General features: G+C 45.3%; 1 long non-coding RNA gene across 1 annotated transcript; it reads right to left on the bottom strand.

Moving 5' to 3' along the window:
- Window positions 1-6,929: 6,929 nt before the first annotated feature.
- LOC140721219 (uncharacterized) lies at window positions 6,930-8,102 on the bottom strand. The gene is made up of 3 exons (XR_012097340.1): window positions 8,058-8,102; window positions 7,381-7,424; window positions 6,930-7,024 (listed from the first exon to the last, which is right to left on the bottom strand). It is a non-coding gene; the product is annotated as an uncharacterized lncRNA (long non-coding RNA).
- Window positions 8,103-12,535: the final 4,433 nt, after the last annotated feature.

Genomic DNA, 12,535 nt, shown 5'->3' with positions numbered 1-12,535 from the left:
ATGTCTCCTCTCAGCCGCCATCTCTCCAAAGTGTAAAGCCCTTAATCTCTGAGCAAAATTCATACTCTCTAAACCAGGCAGCAACCTTGTAAATCTAGTCTGTATCATTTTCAATGCTTCTACATCGTTCCTATAGCGAGGCGACCAGAACTGGACACAATACTCCAAGTGTGGCCTTACCAGATATTTTAGAGCTGCGTCATTTCCTCGCGACTCTTAAACTCTGTCCGTCGACTTATGAAAGCTAATACCCCATAAACTTTCTTAACTACCCTATCTACCTCTGAGGCAACTTTCAGGGATCTGTGGGCATGTACACCCAGATCCCTCTGCTCCTCCACACTCCCATGTATCCTGCCATTTACTTTGTAAACTGCCTGGGAGTTTGTCCTTCCAAAGTGTACCACCTCACACTTCTCCGGGTTGAACTCCATCTGCCACTTCTCAGCCGACTTCTGCATCTTATCAATGTCTCTCTGAAATCTTCGACAATCCTCTACACTATCCACAACACCACCAACCATTCTGTCCTCTGCAAACTTTCTAAACCCACCCCTTTACCCTCACATCCAGATCCTTAATAAAAATCACGAAAAGTAGAGGTCCCTCAACCGATTCTTGTGGGACACCACTAGTCACAACCCTCCAATCCGAATGTACTCCCTCCACCACGACCCTCTGCCTTCTGCAGGCAAGCCAATTCTGAATCCACCTGGCCAAACCTCCCTGGATCCCATGCCTTCTGACTTTCTGAATAAGCCTACCGTGTGGAACCTTGTCAAATGCCTTACTAAAATCCATGTAGATCACATCCACTGCACTATCCTCATCTTTATGCCTAGTCACCTCCTCAAAGAACTCTATCAGGCTTGTTTGGCACGATCTGCCCTTCAGAAATCCATGCTGACTGTCCCTTATCCGACCATGATTCTCTAAATGTCCATAGATCCTATCTGTAAGAATCTTTTTCAAAAGTATTCCCACCACAGACGTAAGGCTCACTGGTCTATAATTACCCGGACTAACCCTACTACCTTTTTTGAACAAGGGGATAATAGTCGCCTCCCTCCAAACCTCTGGTACCATTCCCGTGGACAACGAGGACTTAAAGATCCTGGCCAGAGGCTCTGCAATCTCTTCCCTCGCCTCGTGAAGCAGCCTGGAGAATATTCCGTCAGGCCCCAGAAACTTATCCGGCCTAATGTATTTTAACAACTCCAACACCTCCTCTCCCTTAATATCAACATGCTCCAGAACATCAACCTCACTCATATTGTCCTCATCGTCACCTAGTTCCCTCTCATTGGTGAATACAGAAGGGAAGTATTCATTGAGGACCTCGCTCACTTCCACAGCCTCCAGGCAAATTTTACCACTTTTATCTCTAATCGGTCATCCCTTCATTCCTATCATCCTTTTGTTCTTCACATAAATGAAGAATGCCTTGGGCTTTTCCTTTACCCTTCACGCCAAAGCCTTCCCATGCCCCCTTCTTGCTGTCCTCAGACCCTTCTTAAGCTCCTTTCTTGCTACCCTATATTCCTCAATAGACCCATCTGATCCTTGCTTCCCAAACCTCATGTATGCTGCCTTCTTCCACCTGACTAGATTTTCCGCCTCACTCTCACCCATGGGTCCTTCATCCAACCATTCTTCATCTTCCTCACTGGGACAAATTTATTCCTGATATCCTGCAAGTGTTCCCTAAACATGGATTGAGAGTGTGTTGTGAATGGATTGGGTGAGGTGTCAATTCTCTATGTACTACAGCCGACAGTCCTGATGGAGTAACAAGCTATTACTTACATGGATCTGTAAACCTGACTGTATGTTCTTCACCATGAACTGGCCTGTGCGGGCGGGGGTGGTAGGAGTGATCGATGGAGGGAGAACTGGGTTGTTTTGACAGTATGTGTAGTTCAATTGAACTGCTGAAGAACTGTGAGGAAGTAATTACCACAGTTTCCTATTTCTCTCTTGTCTGTTGTTATCAGACTGTGTAATGTTAGACCCTGCTGCAGAGCAAACGAATGCAATTGCAACGTGCAAGTTCCCTTCCCCCACCACCGGCACGTCATGGCCGATGTGTGCAGAGTCTGCAAAATGCAGCACAGTTACTCGTCAGGACAATTCCATGGGAAACTCCGGAACACCACTCCCACCACTACCAACTACCCCACCCCCCACCCTAACAACCGTCCTCACCCTGAGGGCGAACGTCAGCAAGGTAAAAGAGGAACAAGACGATTAAAGACTACTTTTGTCCCCAAGATTCCCCGCCACTAGGAAATCAGTCTGAGTTGCCTGCGTCGCGGTGCGGGTCCGATTCCCGGAATGTCCTGCCTGAGACAACTTTGGTACAGCTTTCCCAGACAGCGTATGACAGTTTAAGGAGAGAGCCCAACATAAACCGCTCAGTGAGGGGTTTGTTAAGGGAGGGGTGATAAATTCCTGCCTTGCCAACAACACCCAGACTCATCCCTTAAAATAACAAACAATCCGCACCACACTTTGATGTAAACATTCCTCTGGGAATTGTTTTCCTAGTGACCATTTCTTGCTGAGATATGTCTCAGAGGAGAGAATAAGCTCGCTGTGTAATCTATCAACACACAATGATATTAGAAAACTCAGCCAACATCCCTTACCCCGAGAGCCCGAGAAACTCAACTCGTACTGCGAAGTCTCTCTGCTCCTGACTCAGCCTCCTGAATGACAACAACTGGAACTGAGTGCCCGGAGAATGCTTAAAATCAGAACCATATTTATCATCACTGACATATGTCATTCGCTCTGTTGTTTTGAACAGAAATACAGAGCAATAGATAACTGTGTCTATGAGTTAAGATAAGAAGCATAGAATAAATAAGTATTGCAAGACGAGAAGAAAAATTGCGGTAGTATTCATGGGTCCATAGACCATTCAGAAATCTGATGGTGGAAGAGAGGTCGTGTTCCGGGTGCACTGAACGAGTATCTTCATGTTTATATACCATCTCCGTGAGAGTAACATCAATAAGTGGACATAAATTACCTAATGATTCATGACTGTTAATGGAAATGAAACAAATTCAGAACGTTTACAAAAGAGGGATCAATACAAAATGATGGATACTTTCCCTGTCTCTGACATTCCAGCCTCTACACCACTCCCTCTCTGAAACGGCACCCAGTCTATGCACACACTCCCTGTCTCTTTAGACATCTTGCCCCCCACGCCTCTCCGACTCTATGAGTGTTCCTGCTGCAAAGCCCATCTATTTCTCTGTAACCACAGACGTCCCCAAATACCACCCTCCCACCCCCTCGCATCTGCAGTCTGGAGTCTTCCCTGTTTCTGTGTCTCCTTTCAAGCATTATACCATTCCCGTTTCTCTACACCCTTCTGGCCTCTACAGACTGTCTCTCTGTATCCATCCCAAGTGCTAATCCCCTCACTGTCTCTGTAACCCTCCCCGGCCCCTATCGCCTTCCACATCTCTGAACCTGCCTGCACCCTCAATGGAACAGTCAATGTCCTTGGGAGACATGGTCGTGCACATGTGTAGATCATATATTCATATATTCACTTGTTGTTCGTATTTGTTGACGGGGCAAATTGCAAGTTTGAACCCGATGTGGGTGAAACCTTCTGTTGGAGTGTTCAGAATTGAGGAATTCTCAGCCCCCGATGGATGTAGAGGGCAGATCATTGAGAGGGACAAAGCGTGGGAGATTAATGCTTGAACAGTCGTTGTGGTGAGTTGGCAGTGGGTAGAGGCTAATGGGGAAGTGGCTGAGAAGTGTCTGGGACAGATACTGCTGTATGGTTGGAGATGTTAGCTGACCGAAGTAGTTCCCGGGGTTTTTTGTTTCCGTGTGTCCATCCGACAGGAGATATTGTGGACACTGTAGGTATCCAACCAGGCAAGGGGCATGATCTCTAATCTGACAGCACAGGACTAAGCACATTAAATTCTGATATTCGTCAAAAACTTTTCACTTCTTGTTTCTGAGAATTAAGGGTTCGTTAAATTGAGATCGGGAAGTGTTTGTTACGCAATACCAGACTGTTCGGAATCAACTATTTTTATAACAAAGGAAGCGTCCGATTGCAAACTGGAGCAACTAGATCAGCAGCAAAGCTTTGTTAACCCTTTCTAAACCCCCAGAGAGATAGAGAGGGCAGAGAAGGGGATTGAACACGGGTCTCCGCAGCGGCGCCACTGGAGACCACAACCATCTCTGATCTCCAGTCACTGCTCTGTTTCCGAGTGTCATTTCGTCCTGCAAATGGCACAAATGTAGAAATTACTCTAAAGAAAGGACGGTTCAAGCAGCAACTCTGGAAAAAGACACAGTCTGCGTTTCGTGTCTGGATCAGCGATAGAGATACCAGGAAGCAAGAGCATTAGTTTGGTCTCCCACCCAGACGTTGCCTCCGACAATTTCTGTTTGCAGTTCAGATTTCCAGCAGCTACGGGGATATTGCTTTAAATAATAATTTACTGGAATCTTCCCTGAAACGGGCAATGCAGATTTCAGTCATGATTTAACAATAGACTGCGGAGTTGTGGGATAACCTGAGGATAATAGGCCGGGTGGATGGTCGGAGTTCATTGCTCAGGGTGGGACAACCTATATGAAACTCTGCTGGTATCCTTGGCTGCGGTAGCAGTGAAACATTTCCAAGGGTGCTTAAAGTGCGTGGAGTTTTAAAGTGTGGAGATCTGTGGCACATATTGGATATATGATAGATATGTACAGAAATACACCTTGTGGAAATGATTGTTTGATGATGAACTTCGATTAAAAAAAAGTACAAAAAAAGTGTTCCTCATTTTTGGGTGGTGGGTCTGTTGAATCCTGCGAATACTTGGCCTCCACAGCTGCCTGTGACAAAAGATTGCCCGGTTTCATCAATCTCTGTTTAAAGAAATTCCTCCTCAACTTACTTTTAAAAGTTCGCCCCTCAACCCTGAGGCCGTGTCCTCTGGTCTCAGAGTCTCCCACCACAGGAAACTTCCTCTCAACACCCACTCTATTAATTCCTTTCACCTTTCGATCGGTTTCAGTGAGGCCACCCCTCAGGCCCAGAGCCATTGAAAGCTCTTCATGTGACATGCCATTCAATTCTGGAATAATTTCTGTGAACCTCCTTGAGCCCTTCTTCAGTTTCAGCACATTGTTGGTCAGTTCAGGGGTTTAAACCTGCTTACAATGCTGCAAGTGAGGCCTCACCCGTGCGTTATAAAGTTACCGAATCACATCCTTGCTTTTACATTCCAGTTCTCATGAAATGAATGCTAACACCTTCCTCATCAAACACTAAGCCTGCAAGTGAAGCATTAAGCGAACAAGTTTGAAACTAAGTTGAGCAACAAGAATCATTTCACTGGGTTACAGTGAAACATCGACACGAGGGAGACTGATGGAAGAACCACATGAAGTGACCAAATTATGGGATAAATCAACATGCTGCAAATCAGAAGCGACGTCACATTTCTGCCATATAGGCAGATTGGAAAAGGGGGCCGAAAATGTGACTCGGATTGATCATCATTTTCTGAGCCACTTCACGCAGCAATCGGAAGACAAGTCAGAGTTTCAGCACCGTTTTGTATTTTATTACATTTATTATTCAGCCATAAAAAAACACAGTAGTTGTTTCGGCCCTTTCAGCGAACGACAGCAAGCCCGATTGACAGAGGAGATTTAAAAGGACGTTGTCTGGATGGGGGAGCATGCCTTAGGAGAATAGCTTGAGTGAACTCTGCCTTTTCTCCTTGGAGAGATGGAGGATGAGGGGTGACCTGATAGAGGCGTATAAGGTGATGAGAGGCATCGATCATGTGGATCCTCAGAGGCATTTTCCCTAGGATGCTAACACGAGGGGCCTAGCTTCATAGTGCTTGGAAGTAGATACAAGAGGGATATCAGAGGTAAGAGTTTCACGCAGAGAGTAATGGGTGTGTGGAATGCCCTCCCAGCAAAGGCGGATGAATGGGTCTTTTATGAGACTCATTTTCATTTTTAAAATATTTTATTAATTATTATTAAATATTAACAAAAGAGACATTAACTCAATATGTCATTATATGCAATAAAGAATTAAATTAGCAACTTACTGATTAACAAAGCTAAGCAAAATATCAATAATAATAAGTGAAAATAAAGTGTTAAGAATATATTTTTGAATGAAAATAAAGGAAAAAAGAACCCCTAATAATTAAAAAATACCTACTAACTGAAAATCAAACAAACAAACAAAAGAATAACAACAACATTGGGTGCACAACCCCGGAACTGCACAGCTATACATCTTCCATAGGAAAATAAATCAATCCTCCAATTCGAATCCACTTATAAAAATTGGAAGGAAGGGTTTTCGGCCCGAGAATGCCCGACTGTGGGCAACGCACCTAAACAAACTCCTCAAAACCTTGAGGGGAGGGGTAGGCAGGCGCTCCTCTCACGGGAGCTCCCTCATTCCCGGGGTCTTTCTGCTAGATCTCTCTGCACTAGCCGGGACACCTTTCCCAATATATCTCTTCTTGAAGGGTGAAAACAATGGAATCATTCCCATTTGGGAGCTTGTGCCGCGGCACCGGCCTCACGCCAAGTGAATAACGAAGCTAATCTGTGGGTTGAGCGTGAAGCGCTCCGATATTTCATGTTTTTCAGCGGAACAAGTAGTCAGAAAACTATTGGACCATGACGTGGTTCAAGACGGTGTAGAGGTTAGATCACACAGCAAGGTTGAGAGGACAAATGTCGACGGCAGAGTGAAGGTGTCAATTATGGGTCATAGGAGTCTGGGCTGAGGTGAGGGAACTAAGCTGCTGTGATACAAACGAGTCAAAACCTTCAGTGATGACTTCGTCGTGAGGATGTGAAACGCAGAAAAGATCTAACGGAGAGATGGAGAACAATTATAAAGAGAGAATGAAGGACATTCTGAACGGTGGTTTTTCCCTCGATGGTTGCCCTTCCTCTGTGTCAAATCACGAGCCAACCATCCTCTTCTCTTCACCAGTGACGTCATCTGCGGAAACAATTCACAATTTATGTTGACCACGTCAGCAACCCGAAAGTGCGGCTGTTGGGGAGGATAAATACGAAGTGATGACTTTTGAATCTGTGTCAAACATCGTGACAATGCAACCTTGCATACAACTAGGAGATTTCATATCGCCACGGGCCCAGGAAATTTGTTCCTTTCAATAACAATATATCGCTGTACGATGCCGCCTAACTCCAGTCTCGCGCTATTACGTGTCTCGAAACTGCTAATCACGGGCACAACCATGGTCCTGCACGTCTCACAGAACGGAAACTAGTGGATACGTTTCCTTTACAGGTGACACTATGTATCGGCAGCCCAATATTCTGTTCACATACCTCTTCAGATCACTGTAAACAGATCGGTCCTCCAGGACAAGTCCCTGTTAATGAGAGGAAATCAGCATGATTAGCAGATTTTTTTTTATCAAAAGCATTTTGTGAATGAAGAGAACTGCAAGAATATCTGCGCTCATTTAATAAATTATGTCTGGAAGTAACACGGAACAGTCGGACCATGATGGACAGAGGATCCGAGACAGACAGACATGATACCTGAGCGGAAAGGCGCGTAATCCCTTGCTTCCCTTCCTTCAAGAAGATCAGAGTGCTATTTCCAACTTTCCAGCCCACAAAAACAATTCCATAGAAATCTGCAGCTTGGAATGTCAGTATTAATGCCTCTACTATCTCTTCAGCGGCCCGTTTCAGAATGCTGGGGTGCAGTTAATCCCGGTGATTTTTCCTCCTTCAGCCCTTCCAGCTTGCCTTGCATCTTCTCCTTATTATAGTGACTGCAACCACTCCGGTGCCCTGACACTGTCATACTGATGGTCTGCTCCGCAGTAAAGTCTGACACATGATACTTCATGAGTTCATCCGCCATTTCTGTGTCCCCTACTGTTGCCTCTTCGACGTCATTCTCGCTGTCGAATGACTCACTTCAGGTTTTGTTTCTTACTGTGTGAAGTGGAACAATTACTACAAAAAGGGATTGACGCAAATATAGCCCTTACCATATAAATGGAGCTTCCATCTTCTGCCTTGTTCCTTGCGCCCTGACAAAATAAACTGAGGATTTCTATTGTGACGTTTAACCCAGTGTTCAACAATTGTATTCTGTCTCTCCACATGAAAACCCCGAGGGTATCAATTTTTACATTCTTTCCTGCTTAGAGCAATATTATATAGGAACGTTCCCGAACGACATTAAATCATTCGCAAGCACTCAGCAATAAGGGTCGCATGATGCATGTTACTTGACGAGGAACTCGCCTTCAGAACCATTCATCTTGAGAGATATGTCTGGATCAGAAAGTGTACGTGACAGATTGGGGAAATGGAGTTGTGGTCCCAAGATCCTGGCCGGATTTGTTATTTATCGTGAACGCTCACAACGATCATCGCTGATCACAGTCCGGCAGGTCCAGACTTGACCATCCCTTCCCTTTGTGTCTTCCCCGCATTGACCGGACATTTAAAAAGGATCCTTCATGAAATATATTCCAGAGTACGAAATGATTCTGCATCGTACTGGAATTATGGATTCTGTGGAAACCGCAAATAACTCCATTGATGAAAATCTGCAGGTGCTGGAAATCCGCAGCAAAACACACAAAATGCCGGAGTCACCCAGCATTTCGGGTAGCATCAATGGATATGAACAAAGAGTCGACGTTTTGGGCCGAGACCCTTCCGCTGGACTGGAGGGCGAGCAGAAAGGTGACAGAATAACAAATTGGGGAGAGGAAGGTTGTCCATGTGAAAGGTGAGAGGTGGACCTGGGAAGTGAGGAAGGGAAGGAGCTGAAGAAAGAGGAATCCGATTACAGAGGAGACTGGACCATGGGAGAAATGGAAGATGGAGAGGAACCAAGGGAAGTTAATAGACATGTGAAGAAAAGAGAAATCAGTCTGGAGAGTAGAATAGAAGAAGAAGGAAGGGAACAAAGATGCCGGTAGGAAAAGGTCGATATTCATGCCATCTGGTTTGGATCTGCTTTGTGGTGTTGTTCTTCAGTTACCGGGGAGATCATCCCTGATCTAAATAAATGTCCAATCAGAGCCGAAGGGCCCGGTGGACGCTGCGCATCACATTACCTCTGTTCTTATCTTCCCTTTGCTAAACAGTGACTGAGATTATGAGCATAATACAAACACCCAACCTGTTCATTGCTTGTGACATTATCGTAGATTTCCGATTCGTTTACGGTATCTGCACCCAAGGTGCCTGTGGGAACAAAACGGATATGTCACAACAGTGAAGAGAATCAGGGGCCGTTGCTGAAACAGTGAACGCCAATCCGGGTCCGAAACAAAATGCCAGCGATAGCGTGAGCTGCATCCCCTCCAGCTGCCAGAAACAGGTAATCACTTGTATAGAGGACCGGTAACTGAGGGCTGATATTGATCAGTTCACTGAGCTACCATTCCATCTCTCCCCGGATATTGTAATCTTCAGTTCACAAGTTCAAATTTTAACTGGGATACCCAACCATAGGCCAAGATTTAAAAAAAAATCCCTCCATTATCCGTGCACGATGAACTCTCATATTTAAACGCAATGTTTAGATTTCCATGGGCTCAGTATTAGAACAGTCGAAACGGAGTACACTCACTCCTCTTTCCGGAATTGATGCTCGTGTCGTTTTGGGATCGTGGCGGATCTCTGATCCTGAATAAACAGAAACAAAGGTTAACACATGAAATCGGCAGGAAGTGATTTTCCTGCACTGGTACACCGAATGAGAACGGCTCCTATAATTCCATTGGATACTCTCGTCATTCCTTGATACTGTTCTGGTTATCATATACCCGATTCCAGCCTCACTGGATCCCAACAACAGTGACCATAACGGGTTCAGCAGGGAAAAGTGTTCTGCTCATTCGGATCTCCGTTTTCCGGGAGAAAGTGGCGCATGCATCACTGAACCGAACGGAGACCGCTTTCCGACAAAAGTTTAAATTTCAAGAAAACATCGTCTGCATGAAAGCTTAATGCTGATTCTGACCACCAGCGGCCCCTGATCTGTGGGATAATTCCAGAATTGCTCATCAATTTTAGCTCCTACTTCGGAAAAGAGGCTTAAAACAATGCAAACAGGTGGAGACCGAGCGGTCCCCATTTTTCTTAATAAACAGACGGGACGTGCGGACTGAGCAACTGCTCCACTGTGACTGAAAATGATTGTTATCGACAGGGTGATATTCACTCACAGGTCCATTATCTCACGGAATGGACATCAGTGCCTGTTGGGGATCCCCACTAATCCACCGTTCTTGGTCCATTCCTGAGCCTTGCACAGGTAATGTCACCAGATATTTATCCATTTCCCTCCTAACGGCCGCATCTGATCCGCCTTCAGGAGATCTGCAAACAACGCGTCCCATGATCGGACAACGCGCTGCTCGAAAACTAACCGTTCAACTTGACCTGTAATGCCTGCCTTTTCATTCCGTGTCTGTGACCTTTAACCCTGTGCTCACTGATGCAGGAGAGCAACTTGAAACTCTCATACCAACTCTGATGTTTATGCGTTTCACTATAAACTCCACACAATATGCCTTCCAGGAAACGATGGAATCCCAAACGCACAATCTATCCCTGAAACCAATATTCGCTTTTGTATATATCTCCCAGACCATTTCTGAATCTTTACTCTGTCTCCTGTCACATAGTGACGGGATATGAAATGTAAATTTTCAACACGGCCCATTGTTCAGTTCCGGTTATGCACGCATTCCTGACTCCGATAATCGCTGCCTCGGTAATAAACCCCAGAAATCTTTGCGCCGTGTGAAGCACTTCCTCATTCTGCATCCCCGCATCCAAAAGTTCATGATCCCCCGCAAATAATGTCCGACTCGCCACATTCTCCCAGCTCCAACTTTTGTCGTTTGCTTCATTCATGTCGCATCGCAAATTCGCGTTAAAGCCTCCAATATCCCACTTGAAAAAAATTCTACTGCACCATTTAAAAGTAGAGGCGGTATTCGGAGAAAAAATGCATTTACCTGCCAGTTTTCCTCGCGATCAACCATCCACTGACTCCGCCGATCAGGCCCATGCCAAGTAAACCAAGTACAATGCCCACGATCGCGCCAGAGGTGAGGGTAGAATGGTCAGCTGGTTTTGGTGCTAACAGAGAAAACAAACATCAATTTTACATTGCGAAAACACATCTTATTTTTTTTTTTAGAAATGATGACTGATCCACGCTCTGAATCGTTCCGGACGCTGTCTCGGCATTGAACATTGGTTTGGTCCAATATTCTGACATCATGTCGATGCCATTCGTCTGTAATCCGTAAAGACAACATAGAGTTCAACTCACAACGCATGGAGATCTGGGAATCACCTGCTTCCGGAGAGGGGTGAACAGGAAAGGTAAAGTGAATGAACGCGAATTCAGCTACTGGAAACTGTCATTGAATTTGTCACTGAGATACAAAACCCCAGCCCCGGCTCTTCTACTTTTTCTGACTGCATGACGCCCATGCAGAATGCCTGCCATCCGTTATCACCGTGTTCCTTCTGTAACCGATCAACCCACGCAGCAAAGCTTCTCTCGACCCCGTGAATCCTGACTTTCCGAATGATCTCCTCGTTGGGAACCTGGTCCAACACCTCACTGAAATCCTGATACATCACCGCTCTATAGTTGATCACCCCTGATGTTGCCTTGTCGGTTTTGAGCTGTTCTTGTGTTTCTACCCACGGTGTCTTCAAACCAGGAATATAATTTACCCGTTCTCACAGAAGTTGTGAATTTAAATTAGTGGGTGCCTTGTGAATGGCGAAGTCATTTTTATTCACGACTTTTGGTTCAATGCTCGTGCTGTCGTTCAGGGTCTTATTTTAAATCGATTATTACTTTAATCTGATCAGCCATTTACAAGCAAGAGAGAATGTATGGAGTGAGGAGAGAGTGAGAGGGAAATAGTTTGGATCTTTGATCATCGGGTTTACATGGACGAATGAGAGACTCATTTACTCAGCTTGTGCGGTAACATGGACAGTGAGGATCCTGCTCCTCTTGGTTACGCCGTTAGTTACCCGACATGTGTAACTCTAAGGGTTAACCGAGCTCACTGACACAAGGGTGAGTTCCTGCCCTGTCTGCAGGAGATTGTTCCCGTTGTACCATGCATATATACCCCAGGGGACTGACAAAGCAAAGCAAGTTAATGTCAGGTTTGACACAATATTGGACACAACTGGACGCTCTGGTACAATTCTGACCTTCCCTGGTCCATCTGTAAAATAAAAATAAATATATTGATTAGAGTAATATCCTGGTGGATCCGGGATATTATGACCTTCTCTGGTCCATCTCTGCAAAGAGAACACATGTTGGTAAATGTCACATCCGATACAAAAGAACACGGTTGACTAACTGTGTACTTACAGTAAACTGGCACGTAGGTCTCTCCAGCGTCACGGCTGAAAGAGTTGCTGGCGATACACTTGTACGTCCCTGCGTCGTTTCTGTTAA

The sequence above is a fragment of the Hemitrygon akajei genome, unplaced genomic scaffold (assembly GCF_048418815.1).
Source record: "Hemitrygon akajei unplaced genomic scaffold, sHemAka1.3 Scf000052, whole genome shotgun sequence".
In the NCBI taxonomy this organism is placed as follows: Eukaryota; Metazoa; Chordata; class Chondrichthyes; order Myliobatiformes; family Dasyatidae; genus Hemitrygon; species Hemitrygon akajei.
The sequence above is the reverse complement of the archived record's forward strand: the minus strand, read 5'-3'. Positions and strand labels throughout refer to the sequence as shown.